The sequence below is a fragment of the Marmota flaviventris genome, chromosome 2 (assembly GCF_047511675.1).
Source record: "Marmota flaviventris isolate mMarFla1 chromosome 2, mMarFla1.hap1, whole genome shotgun sequence".
Lineage (NCBI taxonomy): Eukaryota > Metazoa > Chordata > Mammalia > Rodentia > Sciuridae > Marmota > Marmota flaviventris.
Window position 1 is genome coordinate 160,618,080 of NC_092499.1, and position 23,805 is coordinate 160,641,884.

At 39.6% G+C, this 23,805-nt stretch overlaps 1 long non-coding RNA gene across 2 annotated transcripts; it reads left to right on the plus strand.

Moving 5' to 3' along the window:
• Positions 1-243: 243 nt before the first annotated feature.
• Positions 244-19,666, plus strand: LOC114108225 (uncharacterized). Of its 2 annotated transcripts, XR_011706735.1 has the most exons (4): positions 244-357; positions 1,073-1,167; positions 18,147-18,371; positions 19,192-19,666. It is a non-coding gene; the product is annotated as an uncharacterized lncRNA (long non-coding RNA). The 2 variants fall into 2 exon arrangements; XR_003585444.2 differs by lacking the exons at positions 18,147-18,371; positions 19,192-19,666 and adding an exon at positions 6,988-7,131.
• The last annotated feature ends 4,139 nt before the right edge of the window (positions 19,667-23,805 follow it).

The following is a 23,805-nucleotide window of genomic DNA, read 5'->3' on the forward strand; positions in this document are numbered from 1 at the left end:
CAGTGGCCTCCAACTGGTCCGTCTCCAAGCAACGTGCGGCGGTCTTCTGGAGGAAGACCACTGTCGCACCCCACGTTTTTCTTAAAGGCATGATCACAGGTCGTGCAAAAGCTCCTAAACGAGGCTTCTCCCCTTGCCGTAACTCTCCCTGAACGCCTCTGCCTCAAAGACTACACTTCCCACTGACCCTTGCAGTGACTTCCGCGTCCGGCGTCAGCGGCCATGCGACGAGCGGTAGTGACGTATCAGAGGAGCTCGATTTTTTGCTTGTGGTCCTGGCTGGCGGTTTCTGTACCAAACTTCTTCTTGGTTTATCCTTGCTGCAGCTGTGGGGTTGGAAACCTGCGCCCGTATTCCGTGAGTGCCAGGCAGGCGTAGTTTTGTCTAGCACATATATCTTTAGACGTCATTTAAGGCCGGGAAGAGGGGGAGCGGTCTCCCCAAGGTCTCAAACCCAGTACGGGATGGATCTGAATTTGGAGCCCAGGCCCTCACACCAAAAATAGTCTCCGCAGGTGCCCTAATACCTTTTTCATCTTAATGGGGTCTGCGAAATTACAAACTCTTCTGGAGGACAGGAGCCCCACTCTTAGGCCATACCTTAGGGCAGAGCGCGCTGCTGGCCTTATTCTCTGGATCTTTTCAGAATCTTGGTTGAGAACAGGCCTATGCCCCAATTTGGGAGCAAAAGAGGAATCCTCATCATTCATGAGAGGGCTTTAACGTCTGGGCACCCACTCACTTCTTGTCTTCTTAAAATATGCTTTTTGACACTTCGTCCTTCTCTAGGAAATGACCATGTGGTCCTAGAGCCAAGGAAAGGTGAGAATTTCTTCAAATTCCTTCTTACCTCTTGGAGAATGAATCCATTCCCATTTTTTTTTCTGAGGCTGCATTGTTTGTTGTGAATTCCGTTCCATCTTAGCTCACAAGGGCCCGGTCTTACTGGGCCCATTCTTGGACATCCTCTGTCCCACCCATGACTCTTCATTCCCAACAAGTTAGCTGGGGGTTCAAAGTAACATGCAAGAACACACCTTTCTTTAAGTATCTAGTGATGCTTGCTGTACAGGAAAAGTATGAACGACCGAGATCTTATGGGCCTGGAGATGAGAGACTGGGTGAGACTTCCGGATGAGCAACTGTCTGAGCTGCCTGGAAGAAGAGGTAGGCAAGAAGAGTTGGAGCATAACACGTTAGTGAGAAGAGTAGGCTATGATCTAATCTCATGGCCTGAACTACCGACAAGACTGTAACCACAGTGAAAAAGGTTTTCATTTACAAATGATCTTGCATCAGGCTGATTTTCCATGCTTATGGGCAAGGATATTGTCTAGATATCGATTTGTAGCATACAGGTGTTTTGCCATAATAATCAGGGCTTTCCATCCTGAAATCTAGAGTCCCTCCTGTATAAAACACTTCTTTTTCTCATAATACATCCACTCCACCTACCCCCAATCTCATTTACCTTACATGCTTTTTCTCCTCTAAATTCTGTCCATCCTTCAAGATGAAATCCTTTTCTTTTCATGAAGCTTTTCCAGATCACTCTATCTTGAAGGGACTTACTGAGATTATTCTGACCCTGGCTATACCTGGAAGCTTTCATTTATTTATTTTTGCAGTACTGGGGATTGAATCCAGGACCTTATGCATTATGGGCAAGCACTTTACCCCTGGCTGTACCCCCAGCCCTTTTTATTTTTTTAGAGAGAGGGAGAGAATTTTTTAATATTTATTTTTTAGTTTTCAGTGGACATAACATTTTTATTTGTATGTGGTGCTGAGGATTGAACCCAGTGCCGTGCGCATGCCAGGCAAGCACGCTACCGCTTGAGCCACATCCCCAGCCCCCTTTTTATTTTATTTTGAGACAGAGTCTTGCTAAATTGCCCAGGGTAGCCTCAAACTTGCGATCCTTCTCCCTCATCCTCCCTAGTAACTGGGATGAGGTGTGTGCTGTTATACCCAGCTATGCTTGGGGCCTTTTATAAAAGCAGTGCCTTGCCAAGTGTGGTAGCACACACCTGTAATCCCAGCGACTTGGGAGGCTGATATCGGAGGATCACGAGTTCAAACCCAGCCTCAGAAACTTAGGCCCTAAGCAACTCAGGGAGACTCTGTCTAATAAAATACAAAAAAGGGCTGGCGATGTGGCTCAGTGGTTAAGTGCCCCTGGGTTCAATCACTGGAGATATATATATATATATATATATATATATATATATATATATATATTCTCACACACACACATATATATATGAATATATGAATGCATGCATTGCCTGAACATCACCCTAAGCAATTATGAATTTGGAGCAGAGCCCTGACATCCATTATTCATAACAAATTTGTTTTTATTCTTATGATGCAGTAATGAGGAAAGATCCCGTTTTAGAAATCTGAAGTTTAACTATTGGTTAGTTGTTGCTATAGCTGAACAGTTTATCTGAGTAGGTAATTTAATCTGGAGCTTCTCAAACATGCATATATATCAACTGGAATCTTGTAAAACACAAACTTATAAATCAGCATGTCTGGCCAGGCACAGTGGCACATATCTGTAATACCAGCAGCCTCGGAGGCTAAGGCAGGAGGAACTCGAGTTCAAGGCCAGCCTCTGCAATGGAGAGATGCTAAGCAATTCAGTGAAACCCTGTAAATAAAATACAAAATGGGACTGGGAGTGTGACTCAGTGGCCAAGTACTCCTGAGTTCAAACTCCTGTACCCTCCCCTTACAAAAAACAAATCAGCATGTCTGAGTAGAGCCTAGGCATCATCATTTATGGAATGCTTCCTTGCTTGTCCTCAGACCAAAATAGGTAGCAAAGATTTAATTCAACCAGGGCCTCAGATCCTTTAATATACATAGCTGGATTAATGAATCTTCAAATTCCTAAAATTCAGACTAGGATTTCGTATGTTTTATATTCATGTGTCTTTTTCTTAAAATGCCTCAAGTTTAAGAATTCTGTATTTACTTGTAATCTAGATACTGGCCAGACTTGGATCTACATGGTAGAAAAATGACAGGAGTTGGATAGAGACCAGAGCTAACAGTCTTGAAATACAAACACGAGGGTTAGAATCAAAAGAAAGATCCAAACTTTTTACTTAACATTCCCCAAGGCACCACTCTTAAACTGCCTCATTTTGAACCATGGGCGAGAGTGCAGCAGAGTGAATAGAGCTGTGTTCAGCATAACAGGTTTTCGTTGTGTTGAGGGATGTGGCTGTGGATCTCATGTGGGAAAAGTGGAGCCTGTAGAATCCTTAAAAGGATCTGAACATGCCAGGCACTGTGGTGTACATCTGTAATCCCAGCAGCATGGGAATCTCGAGTTCAAAGCCAGCCTCAGTAAAAGCAAGGTTCTAAGCAACTCATTGAGACCTGTCTCTAAATAAAATACAAAATAGGGCTGGGGATGTGGCTCAGTGGTCAAGTGCCCCTGAGTTCAATCCCCAGTACCAAAAAAAAAAAAAAAAACCAAACCTGTACAGGGAAGTGATGGAGAACCATAGCCACTGATCTTACTGGGTGATGATGATGGCTTCTGTTAAAACTTAAAATCTGATCCACTGAACAACTTAAACCCCTTGTGCTGAAAAGGTAGTGCATAAAGCAGCTGCCAGACATAACTGAATTAGGATTCAACTTGAAAACAAAGACATGCTTTTCCACATTCTCCCAGGGAAGGTCTGGAATTTGTGTGTGTGTGTGTGTGTGTGTGTGTACAGTTGACAATAGGTACATAGATGTGTGTGTGTGCATGCATGCCTGCATATACTATTTTTCAGGCCTTTTCCCCCAGCTGGGTTTTCTTAGGTAATCTTGATTCAAGTGGAAGATTTTTGTTCACCCAGTAAGGAGTAGATTCGGTGTGCTCTCTTGCTAATCTGAGGCTCCCTTCCCTTTCCACTGCTAGAGCTCACCCTTCTGAGGTCTTTCTTGCTGCACTCTGGACACCTCTACCCTGAAATGGTACCATAAGTACATAACCTACAATTGCCTCATTGTATTTCTCTATGAACAGAAATTTCACTTGTCTGAACCCAAACTTCTCACTCAGCTGGAGCTGTCCAGAAGTTACCTTAGGCCCCTATCTAGGTGAAGGGGAGCTCAATCCAGTGACACAGCAGTCAGCAGGTAACACATTGAGGTATGGAGGAGAAAGCTGTTCTCTTGGCATCCTCTTGGCTATTCTCTTGGCTGCTATTTACACTGCTCAGCCCTATAACTTAGTCTGCCATAACAAAATACCATAGGTTGGGTGGCTTAAGTGATAGAAATTTATCTTCTCACAGCTCTGGAGGCTGGAAGTCTGAAATAAGAGTTTAAGTATGGTTGGGTTCTGGTGAGGGCCCTCTTCCTGACATGCAGTTGGCCATCTTCTTGCTATACCCTCTTATGGTACAGAGAAAGGTTCTTCACTCTCTGGTGTCTTTTATAAGGCACTAATCCATCCCATCATGAAGGCCCATTCTCATGACCTAATCAAAATCTAATTGTCTTCATAGGCTCCATTTTCAAATTTTGTAGCATAGGAAGTTAAGCTTCTAAGTAGGACTTTTGGGTGATCATAATTCAATCCATAGCATCTTGCTTCCTTTCTAAGCTTTCATCTTTAACCAAGAGAAGATTTTGTGGTCTACTGTGTCCCCTTCCTCCATTGGGAAACTGCCCTTTCTGTTACTACTTGACCTCTCTAGCTTATACTCTATTTATATACTTCAGTCTCCCTAATCTTAAAGGTTCACAAACTTTGGGTGCCAAAGATTGCCCAAGAAATTGTATTGAGTGTCTATCCCACCTGTGTTCTGATCCAAAAGTTTGGACTTGGGATATCTGGTCCCAATTATTTGTGATTATAGGTAAATTACTTGCCTGCTCAAAGTTGGTCAAGATCATGGTTTTCAGTTATAAAAATAAAAGTGAAACTTTACTACTGTGACTTATGAAGAATTAATAATTTCTGGTTTCTTGAAATTCTTGGATCATTAAATAATTTTATATTAAAAAAATTATTTTTTAGTATCAGGAATTGAATCCAGGGCACTTAACCACTGAGCCACATCCCCAGCCCTTTTATTTTTTATTTTGAGGCAGGGTCTCACTAAGTTGCTGAGGCTGGCTTTGAACTTGTGAAACTCTTGCCTATGCTTTCTGAGCAGATGGGATTACAGGGGTGTGCCATCACACCTAGCAACAGCATTAGCTTTTAAGAGTCAGCTATACTACAAGGAAATTAAGAGAAGAAAAATAAATATTTTGCCTTTACCATTTCTAGGGTTTTTTGTTCCTTTCTGTAGATCTGCATTTCCATCTGGCATTAATTTCCTGTTGCTATAAGAACATATTTTTGCCTTTTTTTTTTTTTGGCAGTTTGTAATGTGCGTTTGATGGCAATAAATTCTACATTGATTTGTCTGGGAATCTTTATTTTGCCTTCATTTATGAAGATTATTTTTGTTGGATATTGAGTTTAAATGACAGATGTTCCTTTAGCGCTTTAAAAGATGTGTTCCCTTTTAATTTTAGCCTCCATTTTTTCTCACTGGAAGTTAGCTGTATACTGCTGTTCCCTGTACTTTGTCTCTGGCTGCTCTTCAAGTTTTTCTTTGTCTTCCAGCAATTTGATGTTGATATGTCTAGATTATTTGTTGTTGTTAATATTTATCCAGTTTGAGGTTATTGAAATTCTCCAATCTGTAAACCAATGTTTTTCATTATATTTGGGAACTTTGGCTCTCATACCTATAAATAATTTTTCAGTCTCTTTCTCAATTTCTTCTTCTTTTGGATCTCCAATTATTGCATATGTTGGACCATCTGGTATTATCCCATAGTTCATGGGTCTCTGTCTAACTGTCTTCAGGTTTGTAAATTTCTTCAGGAAGTTTAATTTCTGGATGATTATTTTGCATTTGTGTAGGCTTTATGTTTATTAGGGTAGATTTTGAAAGCTGCAGGTGTTTACCAACTCCTCTACTTTGGCAGGACTCAAACTCCAGTTCTTGGACCCATGCAGATATTTTTGACTCTTTTTATTAGAGTGTATCTACAAGACCTACTATAAGATATAGTCCATATTCCTATGGCCTCTCTGGTTTCTCAGCTGAATGATCAAGGTGTTAATGATGTCTGTGAGTTTGAGGTGAGCTAAAATTTCTACAGTTGCCATCGCTGCCCAACCTCCAGTATTTCCATTCTTCATTTAACTCCATAACAGCTGTTTTCTGATAATCATTGCATAGTACAAGTAAAGCCCCATTAGCCAAGAAGGAGCTCTGGCCCCTCTGTACAATTGCTTCCTTTCTGAGATTTATCTTATAAATTCCATCTGTTTTACTGTTCCCAAAGTTGTCTGTCTCCTCATCAGCAGGACCAATATATTCTGGCCTCACCATTCTATATCATAACCAGTAAATTGTTCCAGTTAGCCAGCGAAAATATAAGACACACCTTGTGAGTTTCCTATCTCCTGAGGATCAGTTTTGTGCCACCTGTGGTCCAAAGTACAAAAATAGTTGCTTTATGGTTTCTCTTGGATTATGGTTATTTACAATGGAAATAATAGTCTGGTACCAGTTACTCTATCTCAGCCAGTAGAACCAATTCATTTCATAACTACTTTAAATCACAAAAATATATTTTTCTGACCATTCTAATTCTAGAGCTAATCCTTATTTAGGTAACTGCCATCATTTGTATTTGAAATGTCCCTCAAAGACTTACGTGTTGAAAGCTTAGTCCTGGATGTAGCAATGTTTAGATTTGGGGCTTTGGGGAGTGATTGGATCATAAGGACTCTTACCTCATCAGTGAACTAATCCACTGATGGGTTTATAATTGAAGGAACTATTGGGAGTTGCTGGAAACTGTAGGAGGCAGGGCCTACTTTAAGGAAATAGGTCCTTGGAGGCATGCCCTGGAAGGGTATATCTTGTTCCTGATCCCTTGCTTTCTCTCCTTGCTTTCTAGCTGTTATGAAGTGAGTAACTCTGCTCCACCATGTGCTCCCCACCATGATGTTCTGCCTCACAAAAGGCCCAAAAAGATGGGGTCAAGTGACCTTGTACTGAAAATTCTGAAACCATGAACCAAATAAATCTTTTCTTCTTTAAATGATTTTCTCAGGTATTTTGTCACAGTGACAAAAATATGATTAACAACTAATTTGTTAGCATCAACAAGGCCCCAGGTGCACAAGTAACTCTGAGTTGTTGAATTTGTATTCTTTGTCTAGAATACCAGCAAGGTACCTTTTATTAAAACATCCTACAAAAATAAAAAAATTAGGTACCATTATGACAAGGTTCATCCATAAAAAAAGAAGATATATTTCTGTTTGATTTACAAAATATACCTCACTCACAATTGAATAGTCAGTATTCAATTTTGAGGTAAAGTAAAATTAGTTTAATAGGTTTAAAATTTTAAAAGTATATGATTGAGGGGCTGGGGATGTGGCTCAAGCGGTAGCACGCTTGCCTGGCATGCGTGCGGCCCGGGTTCGATCCTCAGCACCACATACAAACAAAGATGTTGTGTCCGCCGAGAACTGAAAAATAAATATTAAAAAAAAAAAGTATATGATTGATATTAATGTTCTTGGAAATTCTGATGCTACAGGGCTTGGCACACATAATTGTGCTGATGTTAATTTGTAGATGTAACTACACACTTTACATTCAACTAGTTATTCAGTGCCCTCATGCTGGTTAAATTAATTACACCTTTACACCACAATTATAGGCATATTTTCTTATTTTTGGCTCCCTGACATCTGTTTGTATCCCTCCCAGCTTAATGATTATTCATGCCAAGATATGAGTACTACACAGAGTCAGTCTTGGAGAAAGGAGGGAATCTGCCCCTGAGGAATGGATTTATGTCATTATTTCGTTTAATATGTGTACACCATTTAGTGAGTTCGCAGATGACTTAACCCTCTCTCAGCAGTGTGCCTGTTGAAGTGCAGAGTTGGAGACATTGGTTTCCATTGTTTTATGCCCGTAGTTTTGAGTGCAGGAATTTAACGGGATACATTTCTTTTTCTAGTTTGTCTTTTGGTGCTGTAGGGATTGAACTCAGGTCCTTATGCATGCTAAGCACATATTCTATCAGTGAACTACCCACCATTCCAGGCCCAGTAGGCTGTTTGAAAGCTATCCCCTACCATGTCAAGCATGGCTCATATATTTTGTGTCTACTATACAAACCCAACAAAACTTTAAATCATGTGCTGCAAAAGATGCTAGACAAAAGAATTGTTTTGGAATATTTATTGACCCATCACTTATGTGCTGGCTATCACTTCTGGTTGTATTTGGGTAAATGCTTCCGATTTTCTTTTACATGACTTAGTTCAGCCAAATGAGAAGCTGATCGAAGAATTCTATACAAATATTAGTTATGTTATTTTTGTCCTTGCCCCTAATTGTTACTGCTGACAAATATGTCATTATAACAGGGTATTAATACTTTGGCAAAGATGCCAACCCATTAGTAGAAACCGCAGAGGATTCTGTAGCAAAAGGAAATTGAGGTGACTCTAATAAAATCCAATAAATTCTAGAGACAGATATTGAAAACAGTCTGGTGGTGGAGAACTAAGAACTGAGAATTTGGTTGTTACTTGTAGAAATATTTGCTTTCATTTTAGGAAAAGACCAAAAGAAGAGACAATAAAAGGAAAATACTTCCTCTACAGCATCACTTGCTTAGAGGTTAATAAAACAATGCTATCTCCCTTCATCTGTACCTGTTAAGAACTGTGAGCTTTGGGCTGGGGATGTGGCTCAAGCGGTAGCGTGCTCACCTGGCATGCGTGTGGCCCGGGTTCGATCCTCAGCACCACATACAAACAAAGATGTTGTGTCCGCCGAAAAAATAAATATTAAAAAATTCTCTCTCTCTCTCTCTCCCTCCCTCCTTCCCTCCCTCCCTCTCTCTTTAAAAAAAAAAAAAAAAGAACTGTGAGCTTTGGATGACCCTAATAAGCAAAACTTTGGGGGTTCTAGCTGAAGAATTTTCCTGGCCTCTGATAAATGGAACATCTTACTCTTGTAGAAACAATTCTATGGATTCGTTTGATCTACCCAGTGGGCTAGCTTTCAATCCTTAATGAACACACAGCCATAATGAAATGTTCCACTTCTAGCATTTTAAAATACCCCAATGAACAATTCAAGAAACCTTTTCAGTGATGTGTGTAATAAATTTAACCTATTCTATATAAACTGGAATTTGAATCAACAAATCCATTGTATTAAATGATTTTTATTATTGATAGAAAGAATTTTAAATGTAAAAATATGCAAAGTCATCAACCCAGGTTACAAAAATAAAAAAATACAAAAGCATAAATGAACATACTAGAAAACGGTAAAATTATGATAATACTTGGGAAGCAGTTAGAGTACCTGGCACAAGTGAGAACTCAGTACCTGTTAGGTAGGCTTCATTACTGTCACGTCTACCTTTTCCAACCACATTCCAGTCTCATCTTTCCAGTTAGTTTCTCACAAAGTATTGTACTTTTGTTACTGATAGTATGGTTTACTTCTGCTTAAAGAAACAGGCCATGAAATAGGTTATTTCTACATTGATTTTTTTTTCATTTTTATTTCTATGCATAGTTTTTAAATTTGGAAACAAATATATTTTCATAAACTTTAGGCCTTTTATTTGGAAATAATTTCAAACTCAATGGAAAGTTGCAAAAGTAGAACACAGAACACCAGAACTCACCTTCCTCATTTCACCTGTTAAACTTTTTGCCCCAAGATTTTTTATTTGCCCAAGTGGGGAAACTTTCTCGCTCCTTCACTTTTGCTCTGTTACACACACATATATATATTGTCATTTGAAAGTAAGTTGCATGCATCATGGGCCCTTTTTTATATGCCAAATATGTGTTTCTTCAGAATAAATATACTGGATAGAGTACTTGCTTGGCAAGCATGAAGCCCTGGGTCCAATGCCATCACCACAAACAAATGAAAAAAAAAAAGGACTTTCTCTTACTGAGCACAGTAGGGTAATCAGGTTCAATTAGTTGAACGTTGGTACACTGACATAATATTTTTACATACCTTATCATCCACATTCCAGTTTGACAATTGATCTGATCATGTGTTTTATAACATTTCCTCCTTTCTTACAGGTTCCAGCCTAGGATTAGGTCTAGTTGTCATGTCTCTGGTCTTGTAGAATTTTTCCATTTTGTTTTGATTTTATCTTTTATGTCATGTTTGAGAAAAGGGTCCTTTTTGGTAGTTGAACATTTCTTTTGGGGGATTTATGTAAAGTTTCCACATGATTAGGTTCAGATTTTGCCTTGCTAGTCCTATTTACATAAATGAAGTTTTATTCTTCTTAAGATGTCATATTTGGTAGTGCCCAATTTCTGCCTCATATAGTTACTGGTTTTCCTATGGTACCTTTCTGGAGCGATGCTTTAAGTCATGCCTCAATTAGTGATTCCTGCCTAAACCAGTTTACTCCACTGGTCACAAAGCTGAGTTCCCATATCAGTATTCCCTTCATATTTTCCAGTTGACAATAGGCATTTTTTTTTTTAGAATTTTTTAATATTTATTTTTTAGTTTTCGGCAGACACAACATCTTTGTTTATATGTGGTGCTGAGGATTGAACCCGGGCTGCACGCATGCCAGGCGAGCACGCTACCGCTTGAGCCACATCCCCAGCCCCAACAATAGGCATTTAAATAGGATTGTTTTTCTTTTTCTCTTTTTGAAATAGGATCTTGCTATAATGTCCAGACTGGTCTTGAGCTGGTAGGCTCAAGTGATCCTCCTCCCTCATTTTCCTATATAGCTGGGACTATATGCATGTACCACCATGCCCCAGCTCAGGAAGTTTTTTGGTTTTTGTTTTTAGTACCAGGGATTGAACCCAGGGAAGCTTAACCACTGAGCCACATCCCCAGCCCTTTTTACACATCTTAGAGACAGGGTATTGCTAAGTTGTTTAGAGCCTTGCTAAATTGTTGAAGCTGGCTTTGAATTTGTGATCTTCCTGCCTCAGCCTCCTGATCCACTGGGATTACAGGCATGCACTACTGTGCCTGGCTATTATTTAGTGAATCTTGACAAATGTGGACACCCATGAACCCAAACCCTTCTCTAGATATAGAACATCCCTCTAGATGGTTTCCTCATATCCCTTCCCAGTCAGTCCTCATCTTCACTGATTTAAAGGTGGATCATTAGTGATTATTGTTATAGAACGTCACATAAATGGAATTTGATCTTTTTTTTTTTTTTTTGCGGGAGTGGGTGGGCTATGAATTTAGCAAAGAATTGCACATATTCAGCACATCTTCTAAATACCAGATTTATATCCATGAGCTAGTCAGCTTTTCCTGTGACCAAAGCACCTAACATGAACAATCTAAAGGAAGAAAGATTTATTTGGGCTCACAGTTGGCTAGAAACAGAGCAAGAGGAAGGGACTGGGGAGAACAAACCCTTCCAGGACATGTCCCCAGTGGCCTGCTTCTTCCACTAGACCCCAGCTACCAGTAGTCCATTCATCTGTCAATGGATTAATCCCCCAAATGGATTTTTCCACTAATGAAGTCAGACCTCCATTATCCAATCATTGTCTAAAAGCCCCATCTCTGAACCTAGCTGCAACTATATATAGTTGCACAAACAAACTGTAAGAATTATAGCAAATGTTTGTTTTGGTTGAGTAACAAGAAGATTGGAGGGAATGCCCTTCATACCAAGGTCACATTCAGCATACTAGACCCAGGAGCATCTGGACTCCTTGCAAGAGCAGAGTGATCCCTCCCAGCTTGGCAGATTAATTGCTTATTGCCATCAGCCCAGCCTAGGGCTCTTATTCCCCCTGGTGTCCCCAGAGTTATCTGGGAAATCTTATTAATTTTAGTTTTTCTCCAATTGGAAAGATATATTCATCTTATACAAGGATGTGCAGACTGACAAAAATACTCCCCCCTACCCAGCCCCAGTTTGGGCTATAATTATATATTTATAATAGCTAACATTTTCAGCATCTTTATAATGTATCAATAAAATGTTTTAGATCCTCCACCCCAGTTCTGGGGATTGAACCCAGGGGCTTTCTATAACTGAGCAACATCCCCAGCCATTTTTAGTGTTTGAGACAGGTTCTCTTTAAGTTGCCCAGGCTGGCCTTAAATTTGAGATCCTCCTTCCTCAGCCTCCCAAATTGCTGGGATTACAGGAGTGCACCACCCTGATCAATTTAAGTGTTTTATTTTAATTTTAATTCAATGATTATCAGTAGCATGACATCTCATAATGGTAGATGTGTCTGTACTTTTTAAAATAAGGAGATGCATTTTTTACTCTGAAGTGTGTGAGCTTTGTTTGGTAGGTTCAGAATCTTCAAAGGGCTGGGAGGTGTAGCTTAGTGCATTAGACCCTGGATTTGATTCACAGCATTCAAAACAAAACAAAAAACACTCACACTTAAATATGAGGAAAATAATGAAGGAATGGCTAGGCCAAACAGAAGTAGTGTCTTTAGTTCTTAAGGAAATCCATGCCTGGGAAGACTTTGAGATCCAAAAATGATTTTAAAAAATATATTGGATATATGACTGATTCACATTATAAGAAGCTGAAGATATAAATAATAAGAAATGAGCACAATCAATTTATGGTTGATCAATGTTAATTTTCACAAAGGCAGAAGAGACTGGAGCTGTGAATTGCTTCCCCTTGTTAATGGGAGGCACAGGTCAGGCAATCCAGCTTCTTTCAGGATTAAACTGGCTTTGTGACCATGAACAAGGCATTTGACCTGGTTGGGTCTCAGTTTCCCTATAAGTTTGAACTTGTCTTCTCTAGGGTCCTTTCCAGGAACAAAAGTCTGTGATTCTCCAATCTTCCTTTTCAAGGGAAAGCCCTAACTGGGCTCTCCACGTGGCTTTTCTACCCTTTGAACAGAAGGGGGCGCCCTGAACACAGTGATCCCTTCTTTTCCCTGCCTGCCCTTCTGCAATCCAGGTGAAGAACCTCAGGAGGCCAACTGCTCAGCCATAAAGAATCAGCTTTCCAGAGGCCATCCTTTTCCCTGGACAGTATGGGTAGATAAGGACTCAGAGGAATCTGTTGGCTTTGTATTTTTCCAAATATTTGTGAGATTGAAACTTTTAATGTTTTAACTATGGATATCATCGAAGAAGACAAAAGAAAACACAGTTATTCTATCATTTCATTGTAATTCACTGCACTGAGATAAAAAGCAGATATATATATATACACACACTTTTTTTTTCTTTTTTCTTTGCAGAAATAAGGTCACAAATTATCCTAGGATTCCCATGATGTGGATTAATTAATTCAGTATTTTTTGAGGGTGCGCTGTATGCCAACTACTCTTTGTTTATTGTATTAACAAAATAAAGCCTTTGCCCTCACTGAACCTTATATCATTAGAACACTTTCAGAATGGTGCCCTGAAATAGTCTTAGGCTTTAGAATGCAAAAATAGAGCCATATTTAGACTGACCAAGAATGTGGACCTTATAAACACCACATAGTATCGAAAGAAAACTGCTCAGGGGCAGGACATCTGCTTATCTGTCAGGAATTTTTCTGCAAGCAAAATGGAGTAATTTTGAAAATGATTGGTGGATGAGTTATATGTATGGACACATCATTTTTGAAAGAAGGACAAGAAAGCTACCTTAGTCTATCTGTTTCAGGTAGTGTAAGGATAGTAATGATCAACCTAATGATGGCAATTGAAGAGCCTATATGGTGGGGAACAACACAGATTCTACAAATAGGCTCCCCACATTTGAATGAGCTTCATCTGGGGAAATATCTTAACCTATGTGAGGTTCCATGGGTCCATAGGTTTAAACCATCAGAATACCTAATAATCACTCAATAAATAGTACCTAAGCTCATCAAAATATAATAGTCTTCAATTGGCCCCATTCCTTCCTGATTTTTTTTTTTTAAGAGAGAGAGAGAGAGAATTTTAATATTTATTTTTTAGTTTTCGGCGGACACAACATCTTTGTATGTGGTGCTGAGGATCGAACCCGGGCCGCACGCATGCCAGGCGAGCGCGCTACCGCTTGAGCCACATCCCCAGCCCCCCTTCCTGATTTTTTAATTATTTATTTATTATTTTCATTTATTTAGCAGTACTGGGGATTGAAGCCAGGGCACACTATGACTGGGCCAAATGCCAGGTCCTTTTCTTTTTTTTTTTTTTTTTAAGATAGGATCTCACAGGCTGGGGTTGTGGATCAGTGGTAGAATGCACGTGGGAGGCACTGGGTTCGATCCTCAGCACCACATAAAAATAAATAAGGTATTGTATCCAACTACAGCTAAAAAATAATAATTATTACAAAATTAAAAAAAAAAAAAAAGATAGGATCTCACAAAGTTGCCCAAGCTGGTCTTGAATTTGCAATCCTCCTCTTCAGTCTCCCAAGTTGCTGAGATTCCAGGCATATACCTCTACATGGACTTCATTTTCTTTTAAATCTTAGAGTATTTTTTTTTTTTTTTTTTTTTTTTGCTTTGGTTTTTTGGTACTGGGGATTGAATCCAGGGGCACTTTACCACTAAGCTACATCTCCAGTCCTTTTGATTTTTTGTTTTAATACAGGGTCTTGCTAAGTTGTTGAAGGCCTTTCTAAGTAAATCTTAGTTTAAAAGGTTGGGGCTGGGGTTGTGGCTCAGTGGTAGAGCACTCACCTAGCATGCAGAAGGCTTTGGGTTCGATCCTCAGCACCACATAAATGTAAAATGGAGATATTGTGACCACCTAAAACCAAAATATAAATATTAAAAAAAAATAAAAGGTTGAAATTTTTGCTTAGTCAATCAAAAAAGTATTTATTGAGCACCTACTATATGCCTTGCACTGTTCCAGGCAAGAATTTGCCAATAAATAAGACAGAGCTCCTACTTTCTCAGGAGCTTACAATTTCCAAGGAGATGCCAGGTAATAAATACACAAAAAAAAGTAAGCAAGTTTAGGTGTGATGAATGTAAGTAGCATTTCTTTCTTTGGAATTAATATTAGCGATGTTATAATATGATTTGTTCATGATGATACACATTCATGTAAGAGAACATCTTCCGCTTAAGGAACTGACATGAATTCTAGCAAAGAACTGGATAAGTGAAGGTATTGTCTGGCTTCCTTCTGCACTTCCACAAGATATAAGCAGAAACTAACGATGCTACACATTCTCTTTTGGTAAAGGAACATTGCATTTGACTGCAATGAGATTTTGAGCCTCGTTATTTTTTGCATTGCATTTGTGCTGGCTAAAGACTGAATTCTAGGTTGCTGTTTAGAGTCTGGTTTCAGCAACTGGAGAATGGATTGTGTTTCCTTTCAGCCTTCTAATTTCTGGGTGGGATGAATATATGTTACTGGTCTTAAGTTTCACACCAGCCTACCATCTTTAGCCAGGAGGGAGAGCTTCTAGTAGCCCAGACAGCATCTTGGCCCAAATTAGAAAAAGATGTCCCCTCCTTAAGGCATATTGCTGCTATCTGATAAGGTTTTTTATACTATTCTTTATTTCTATGAGGTCTAAAATGGGAATTGCTGCCCTTAATTTTGTTCAGTGCAGACCCCGCCCAACCATATCACATTGCCCTCCTAATAGGTCTAACCAGGTACTTTGAGGACAGAAGCAGAAGTACAACTTACTGCCCCGCACAGTGGCACACACCTGTGATCCCAGCAACTTGGAAGGCTGAGGCAGGAGGATCACGAGTCTGAGGACAGCCTCAGAACTTAGTGAGAACCTAAGCAACTTAATGAGATCCTGTCTCAAAACAAAAAATTAAAAGGGCTGGGGATGTAGCTCAGTGGTAAAGTGCCTCTGGGTTCAATCCCCCAGGATCAAAAAAAAGTAAAAGAAGAAGTAGTACAACTTATTTCACAACTGCCTTCTTTTTGCTTTCCCCCCTTGTGATCCATGTGACAAAACACATTCTTCTCACCTACTGGCAGACATAAAGATTTATGCCAATGGGGAATAAGTTTATACCAGCTACCAGGGATTAAATACATACTTGGGAGGAGACGGCTAAGATTTAGATGACCTCAACAAATAAAATTTCAACACCCTTCCCCAACACCAAAAAAAAAAAAAAAAAAAAAAAATCAGAAAACTCCTGGTCTAATCTGGCATCCGAACATTTTTTCAGCTACCACATTAGCTTTCCTGCTGTAATTGCCTCTGTTGAATGAGTATGTCCTCCCAGCGTTGGAATTACCTTGGCTCTGTAATCTCTTGAATGAAACCAAATCTGTGTTTCCGTCTGTGAGTGGGGATGCAAGGTCCATCCTATATCGATTTCCATTCTCCAACACCAGGCAGACATCTGCTTGAATGACTATCACACACCCAAGTGTGTTTCAAATACCCTTTCTGATCCTCTTTCTCTTGTGGTCCCCTGGTCTCCATGGATTCCATGATCCTCAATCAGTTTCACAAATAATTGTCCTTTTTTCCTGCAGCTCTCCATCAGTTCCCAAGCACATATTGCTTGTTCTGCATTCTTAAATATGCTGGGTTCTCTGTACTCATTGCCTCAGCCTTGGATGTGACCAGGCACCCTTGTCCTTCCTCCCTGGGACTACAGCACCAGCGTCTTGGCTAGGGATTTAGACTTTCCTAAGTCTCCCCGCCTCTTGAATTTTCTGCTCTTCTGTTATTTGAAGGAAACTGTGACCAATGAGTGAACTGCTTATAAATCTCTAGCAGTTCCTTACCTGGAGTCTGATCCTATGTACCCCATATTGCCCCTACTCCTAACCACTATTCACTCTTCTCCTCTCTGCTCCCCCTCCCCCGCTCCCCCCCCCTTCCCTAAGGTTTTCCCTGTCTTCAAGCTTCTTGGAATTGTCCCAAAATGCTTTGCTCCCAGCCCCTCCTCTTCCTGCACTCCAGGGATTGAATACCACCAGCTCCTTCTGGTGGACTCATTCATCCTTCAAAGTCTAGCTCAAGTGTTGCCTCTTCTCTGAAGTCTCTCCATCCCCACTCTCCTTCCTTTGACTTTCCCACTACTTTTTATAATTTTCTGCCTTAAAATTTTTTATCATAAGTTGCAATGTGTTTCCCCTTGATTTTCCCTCCAAGGAAGGTGCCAGCTCTCACCTTTTCTCCTAAAACACTCTGCGATGACACTCAGGATGTACTCTGGTTGAACCTTGAAATGGAAAGATAATGACACAGACTTGTGGTGCCATGGTCTGCTGAGCAATCTTGATGAGTTTCAAGGATGGATGGGAAGAGACTGCTGTTGCCCTGAGGGTCCACTCGTGGTTGAGATAGCTGGAAAACTCAGATTGTTAAACATCAGAATTTTTACCAGAATATTCTTTTGTACATTTGATGCTCTGGGGTTCCATTGAATTGGGGCTTTATAAAATGAAACAAAAGGACCTATGCTATTAACTATAAGGAAAACATCTTTAAAAAGACAAATGTTAAGGAAAAAAACACCAATTCAATGATTCTATAGTTTGGAACTAGAATGTCCCCTGAATGCCCATGTGTTAAAGGCCTGGTCCTTAGGCTTTTGGGAGGTGGTGGGACCTAGTGAAAGGAAATTAGGTCACTGGAGGCATGCCCTGGAAGTGGGTACTAGGAACTCAGCCCCCTTCTGTCTCTTTGCTTCCTGGATGCCATGAGCTGAACAGCTTCCTCCACAGCACACTCCCATATTGATGCTGTACTATAGGTTCAAAGGCAACAGGGCCAGGTAGCCATTGACTGAAAGCTCTGAAGCTATGAGGCAAAATAAACCTCTCTTCTATGTAGCTTGATTTATCTCAGGTGTTTTGTCACAGTGACAGAAAGTTGACTAATACGAGTGAGTTGAAATTTCAGAGTTTTAGAATTGATTTATGGGATTCAGCAAGGAGTCAGATATTAAATCATTATTTTAAAAAACCCTCCAATTTATTACTCAAAATTGTCTAAAAGTGAATTGGATTGCTGAAGTATTTTGAGTTCCTTGGAGTTCACCACTACTGAAAATAAAAATAGAATGGGTCTCATCTTTTTTTTTTTTTCAGAGAGTGAGAGAGAGAATTTTTAATATTTATTTTTTTTTTTTTTTAGTTTTCGGCTGACACAACATCTTTGTTTGTATGTGGTGCTGAGGATCGAACCAGGGCCACACGCATGCCAGGCGAGCGCGCTACAGCTTGAGCCACATCCCCAGCCCACTTATTATCTTTCCTGCTTACATTTACTGATGGAAAAACCTTTTTTTTTTTTTTCTTTTTTGGCTGGGAAACAGATTGTTTTCAGAACTTTTTTTCCCTCATCTTTGATTGTGACTGTGTAAGTAGATTAATTTTAAAAACAAGACAAATTTCTCCCGCAAGTATATTCACTTACAGTGGTTTGAGTACATGCTCTAATGTATCATCAGCTACCAGCCATTTTGGGGTGCTCACTGTATTCTGATCAGCTGGGCCCCTGACATGCAAAGGGAAGGGATCCTGCTTCTGTACCCAGGGTGCTCAGAGTCTCACTGGGGAGATGACAAAGTAAATATTCACAAGGCAACATGGGAAATGTAGAAAAGCCTTCAACACTGTTGGCATGGGAAGCCAGCTGGATAATTTTCTTGATGACGGTGGGATATATATCACAGAGGGAAACAGACTGGGCCAAGGTGTGGCTGAAAAAGGTACACAGTGTCATTAAGCCAACTCAACTATAAGCAGGTGTAAGTTTAGGAAAGGATTCTGGAGTTTTCTGGTTTAGCTTGATCCTTCATGATGAAGGTAGAGGTACTGTAGGGTTTTGTTTTGTTTTTGGGGATCACCTAGGCAGGTACACAGGCTGATTCCACAAAACAAATCTGGTATTCCATATTCCATCTCATCTCACAAGATGCCCCCAAGTCTTGAAGCATGTACTAGGAAGCTTTGCATCAGTTTGATCACATGAAAACCAAACTCTAAGGCATAATTTATTTTAAAAATTATTATAAATGCCAAATAATTTATAATAGTTTCTATTTGGACATCATTTTAGTAATTATATTTATTTGCCATAAATATATTTATTTGCCAATTGACCATGGTTTATGGTTTTAAGATACCAGAGGGAAATAAAAATGAAGATATTTACATAATAGACTACTTTCTTTTAGGTTCCTGATTTTGAAGGCTCCAACTGATTATATGGGATGAATAATGAAAAATTAAAGGAGCAAGTCTGTAATCCCAGCTTTTTGGGAGGCTGAAGCAAGAGGATTGCAAGTTCAAGGCCAGCCTGGGGGCAATTTAGCAAGACCCTGTCTCAAAAATTATGAAGAACTGGGGATGCTGAATGCGGCGACACATTCCTGGAATCCCAGTAACTCTGGAGGCTTAGGCAGAAGGATCTCAAGTTCAAAGCCAGCCTCAGCATTATAGAAAGGCCTTAAGCAACTTAGCGAGATCCTGTCTCAAAATAAAAAAAAAGGGTTGGGGATGTGGCTTAGTGTGAACACCCCTGGATTCAATCCCCAATACCAAAAGAGAAAAAGGAAAAGAATTGGGGATGTACCTCAGTGGTAAAGTGCTCTTGGGTTCAATTCCCAGTAACAGAAAATAATAACAATAATAAAGTTACTGCCTTAGAAATGCTTTCAGTATTTAATTTAATCTTAGTGTTAAGGATGAACCCAGCATCTCACACATGCTAAGTGAGTACTCTCACCATTCAGCTATACCTCAGATCCCCTCAGTTTTATTTTAAAATTGTGTTTCTGTTATAGTTGTAGTTAATTAACTTTTCTGACTTCAAAAATAAGTTTAGTGTTAACGTCAGACTAAGATGTGCTCAGTTCAAGGCATTTGCAGGTAAATGGATGGAGTTGGAGAATAACATCTTCATCAACATTTATTGTTGTCTTTGTTCTTGGTAGCTGCCATTCTGACTGGGGTGAGATGAAATCTTAGTTTTTTTTTAATATTTATATTTTTAGTTGTAGTTGGACATAATACCTTTATACCATTCATTTATTTTTATGTGGTGCTGAGGATCAGACCCAGGGCCCAGCACATGCTAGGCGAGCGCTCTACTGCTGAGCCACAACCCCAGCCCTGAAATCTTAGAGTAGTTTTGATTTGCATTTCTCTAATTACTAGAGATGTTGAATATTTTTCCCTATATTTGTTACTGGAATGTATATCTTCTGAGAAATGTCTGTTCAGCTCCTTAGCCTATTTATTGATTGGGTTGTTTGTTTTTTTGGTGTTAAGTATTTTGAGTTCTTTATATATCCTAGAGATTATTGCTCTATCTGATGTGTGTGTGGCAAAAATTTGCTCCCAAAATGTAGGCTCTCTGTTCACCTCATTGATAGTTTCTTTTGCTGAGAGGAAGCAAAATAAGTTTGAATCCATTGCATTTATTCTTGATTTTATTTCTTGTGTTTTAGGAGTCTTGTTAAGGAAGTCAGGGCCTAATCCGACATGATGAAGATTTTGGCCTACTTTTTCCTCTATTAGGTTCAGGGACTCTGGTCTAATTCCTAGGTCCTTCATCCACTTTGAGTTGAGTTTTGTGCATGGTGAGAGATAGGGGTTTATTTTCATTTTGCTGCATATGGATTTCCAGTTCTCCCAGCACAATTTGTTGAAGAGGCTATCTTTTCTCCAATGTATGTTCTTGGTGCCTTTGTCTAGTATGAGATAACTGTATTTATGTGGTCGGTCTCTGTGTCTTCTATTCTGTACCATTGGTCTACATGTCTATTTTGGTGCATTCATATGCATTTTTCCAAATGTCTCAATAACCTTGCAGTCAGTGATAACAGCTCTAATAGGTCCAGAACAAAAATGACACTTGCAAGGCTAAGTTCCCTATCTCATCTTTATGATCAGTTGTCCAGGTCCTCTTGAGACAGTCCTAACAGTCCTAATTGCAAGGCCACAATGGGAATGCTAATACCTCACCTGTGTGTAGGCTCCTTGTATAGATAAATGAGATTATGTCTGCAAGTGGGTCTCAACCTCTTGGAAGAGAATGTTATTATGGAGCCATAACAATTATAGCCATCAGTCTAATTGTTTTTTAGTGACATCTACTCTAGTGCACTTTGTTTTGTGATAACTGTCAGCTTTCTAAAGGAAATCACTGTGTGGGGTGTTTTATAAGGACAGAGAATGATAATAGAATGAAGAATATCAGACAATAAATAGGATGGTGTGTAATGATGGGACGCTCCTTACAACTATCCTTTAACCCTGTGCTCTCCAGCAGGCACTGGTGTGTTCCAGTATGATCATTCTTTTCCTCCCTCCCAGCTTTTTTTTTTTTTTTTAGCAGTCCTAAGGATTGAACCTGAGGCCTCTAGCATGCTAGGCAAGCACTCTACTACTGAGCTGCATTCACAGTCCCAGTAAAATCATCCTTGTATTCAGCAATCAAACCCTTACTTTTTTTTTTTTTTTTTTGTACTGGGGATTGAATCCAGGGGTGCTTATTCACTGAGCCCTTTTATTTTTATTAATTAATATATTTATTTAGGTGCCTTTGAGGCCAGCACCCTACCAACTGAGCTATATCCCCAGCCCTACCCTTTTATTTTTTGTTTTGAAATGGACTCACTAAGTTGCTTAAATTGCTGAGGCTGGCCTCAAGTTTTCAGTCCTTCTGTCTCAACCTCCCAGAGTTTCTGGGATTACAAATGTGGGCCAAACCCTCACTTTCTGAGGATACTTCATGACATTGCCTAGCACATGTGCTCTAGGTTGGTAATACATCCATGTCTTAGACATGGAGGATAAGTGAATGTGGGCCAAAGAAGTCATCTGTTTGTCCACGTCCACCTAGGAGACATTGATTTTAACAACATAAACAATCCTGAGGCTCGGAGATGGTTGGGGGTGTGGGGTGGGTGTCAGAATGCCCTCCAGGCACTTACCCCTCTCACTACCTTTGGGGATTTTATGGAAGCTTTGTTATATAGGCACAATTGATTAAATCACTGGTGGTAAACTGGATCATCCTTCTTGGGAGAGTGGCGAGGTTCAAAGTCCCAACCCTCCAATCATGTAGTTGATTCCCCTGCAACCAGCCCCCATCCTGGGGCTATCCAGGAGCCCACCAAGAGCGATCCCACTAGAACAAAAGCTGCTCCTATAACCCAGGAAATTCCAAGGGATTAAGGAGATCTGTGTCAGATGTTATCACTGGATAAATTACAAAGGTGTTAGGAGCTCTGTGATAGGAACCCAGGGGCAAAGACCACATATTAGAACAAAAGATTTTCCTAATTCTCCCGTGTGGGAGAGTAAGGGACTCTGTACCAGGAAGCAGGGGATGGAGAGGGAGGGGTAAGGGAGAGAGGGGGAGAGGACTGGCAGAGATTAATTATATATATATTTTTATATCACAATATCATACTCTTCCTTAACAAAAATTGATACTTTTTCCTGTATTGGTACCCAGGAAGAGCTCTCCTCAGCAGAGCACATGGAGCATCTGCAATGAAGATGCTCATCAGAAAGCCCAGGACATAAGCTTCTTCCACCTCTCCCCAGGAAACAGAGCTTCCTGCTCATTAGCTTGGGAAATGTACTCTGGCCGAGGAATTCTTCTCATGAATCTCTTAAGGAATGCACTGGGGCTATAGTGTAAAAGTCACTTTTTAAATTTAATCTTATTTATTGGTACTGGGGATTGAAGCACTGAGCTACATCCCCAGTTCTTTTCATTTTTAATTTTGAGACAGTCACACCCTGAGAAGTGAGTTGCTGAGGCTGGCCTAGAACTTGAAATTCTCCCACCTCGACCTCCAGTGTCACTGGGATTTAAAAGAGTAAATCACTGAGCCCAGTTTAAAAGTTGCTCTTCTAACTGTGTCTTGTTGCTTCCCCAGTAAAATGCTATGAATAGGATGAAATCTTAAATTTGAAGTTTGAAACTTAATAACCTGGTTATTTTATTTTAACCCCTCCCCCATTTTATCAAGATATAATCAACAAATAATAATTATTATCTGTATAACATATTTTGCTATACATATATACCATGAAATGATTAAATCAAACTATTTATCATATCCACCACCTCACATACTTATTTTGTGTGTATGTGTGGTAGGAACATTTATGATCTCCTCTCTTAGCAATTTTCAAATATAAAATACATTATTGTTAACTATGGCCACCATTCTGTACAATAGGTCCCCAGAACTTATTCATCTTATCTGATTTAAACTGTGTGCCTGATTTCCCCTGGCAACCACCATTCTACTTTTTGCTTCTATAAATTTGACTTTTTAAACATTCCACATATAAGTGAGATCAGACAGTATTTGTCTTTCTGTGCTGCTTTTTTCTTTTAGCATCATGTGTTTTATTGGGTATTTTATATCTTGCATTGTTATCTATCTTTTATCTTTTAGCATGCCCTTAGGAAGGTGTTCTGCCCTAATAGTCATTATATAGAAAGAGAAACTAAGGGATAAGTAATATAATTACCTTAATGTTTTTAATTAAGCCTTTTTATAGGCATTCAAAAATACTAACATAGCACAATGAGATCACTTAACTCTAATTACACAGCAGGCTAAGGGCCAAACTTACATGGGGATTTAGGCTTTCGGTACCTACATGCTAGTCATCTGTTTTGTATACTTTTACATACTAGAAATAAGAAGTATGTAAATATCTGTGAAAATTAATAAGCATTTTGAAATTGCCTTGTATTTGCAATATGTTAAGTGGAAAAAGTCAATAGGCATATATTTTTATTTAAAAGTATAGTATAG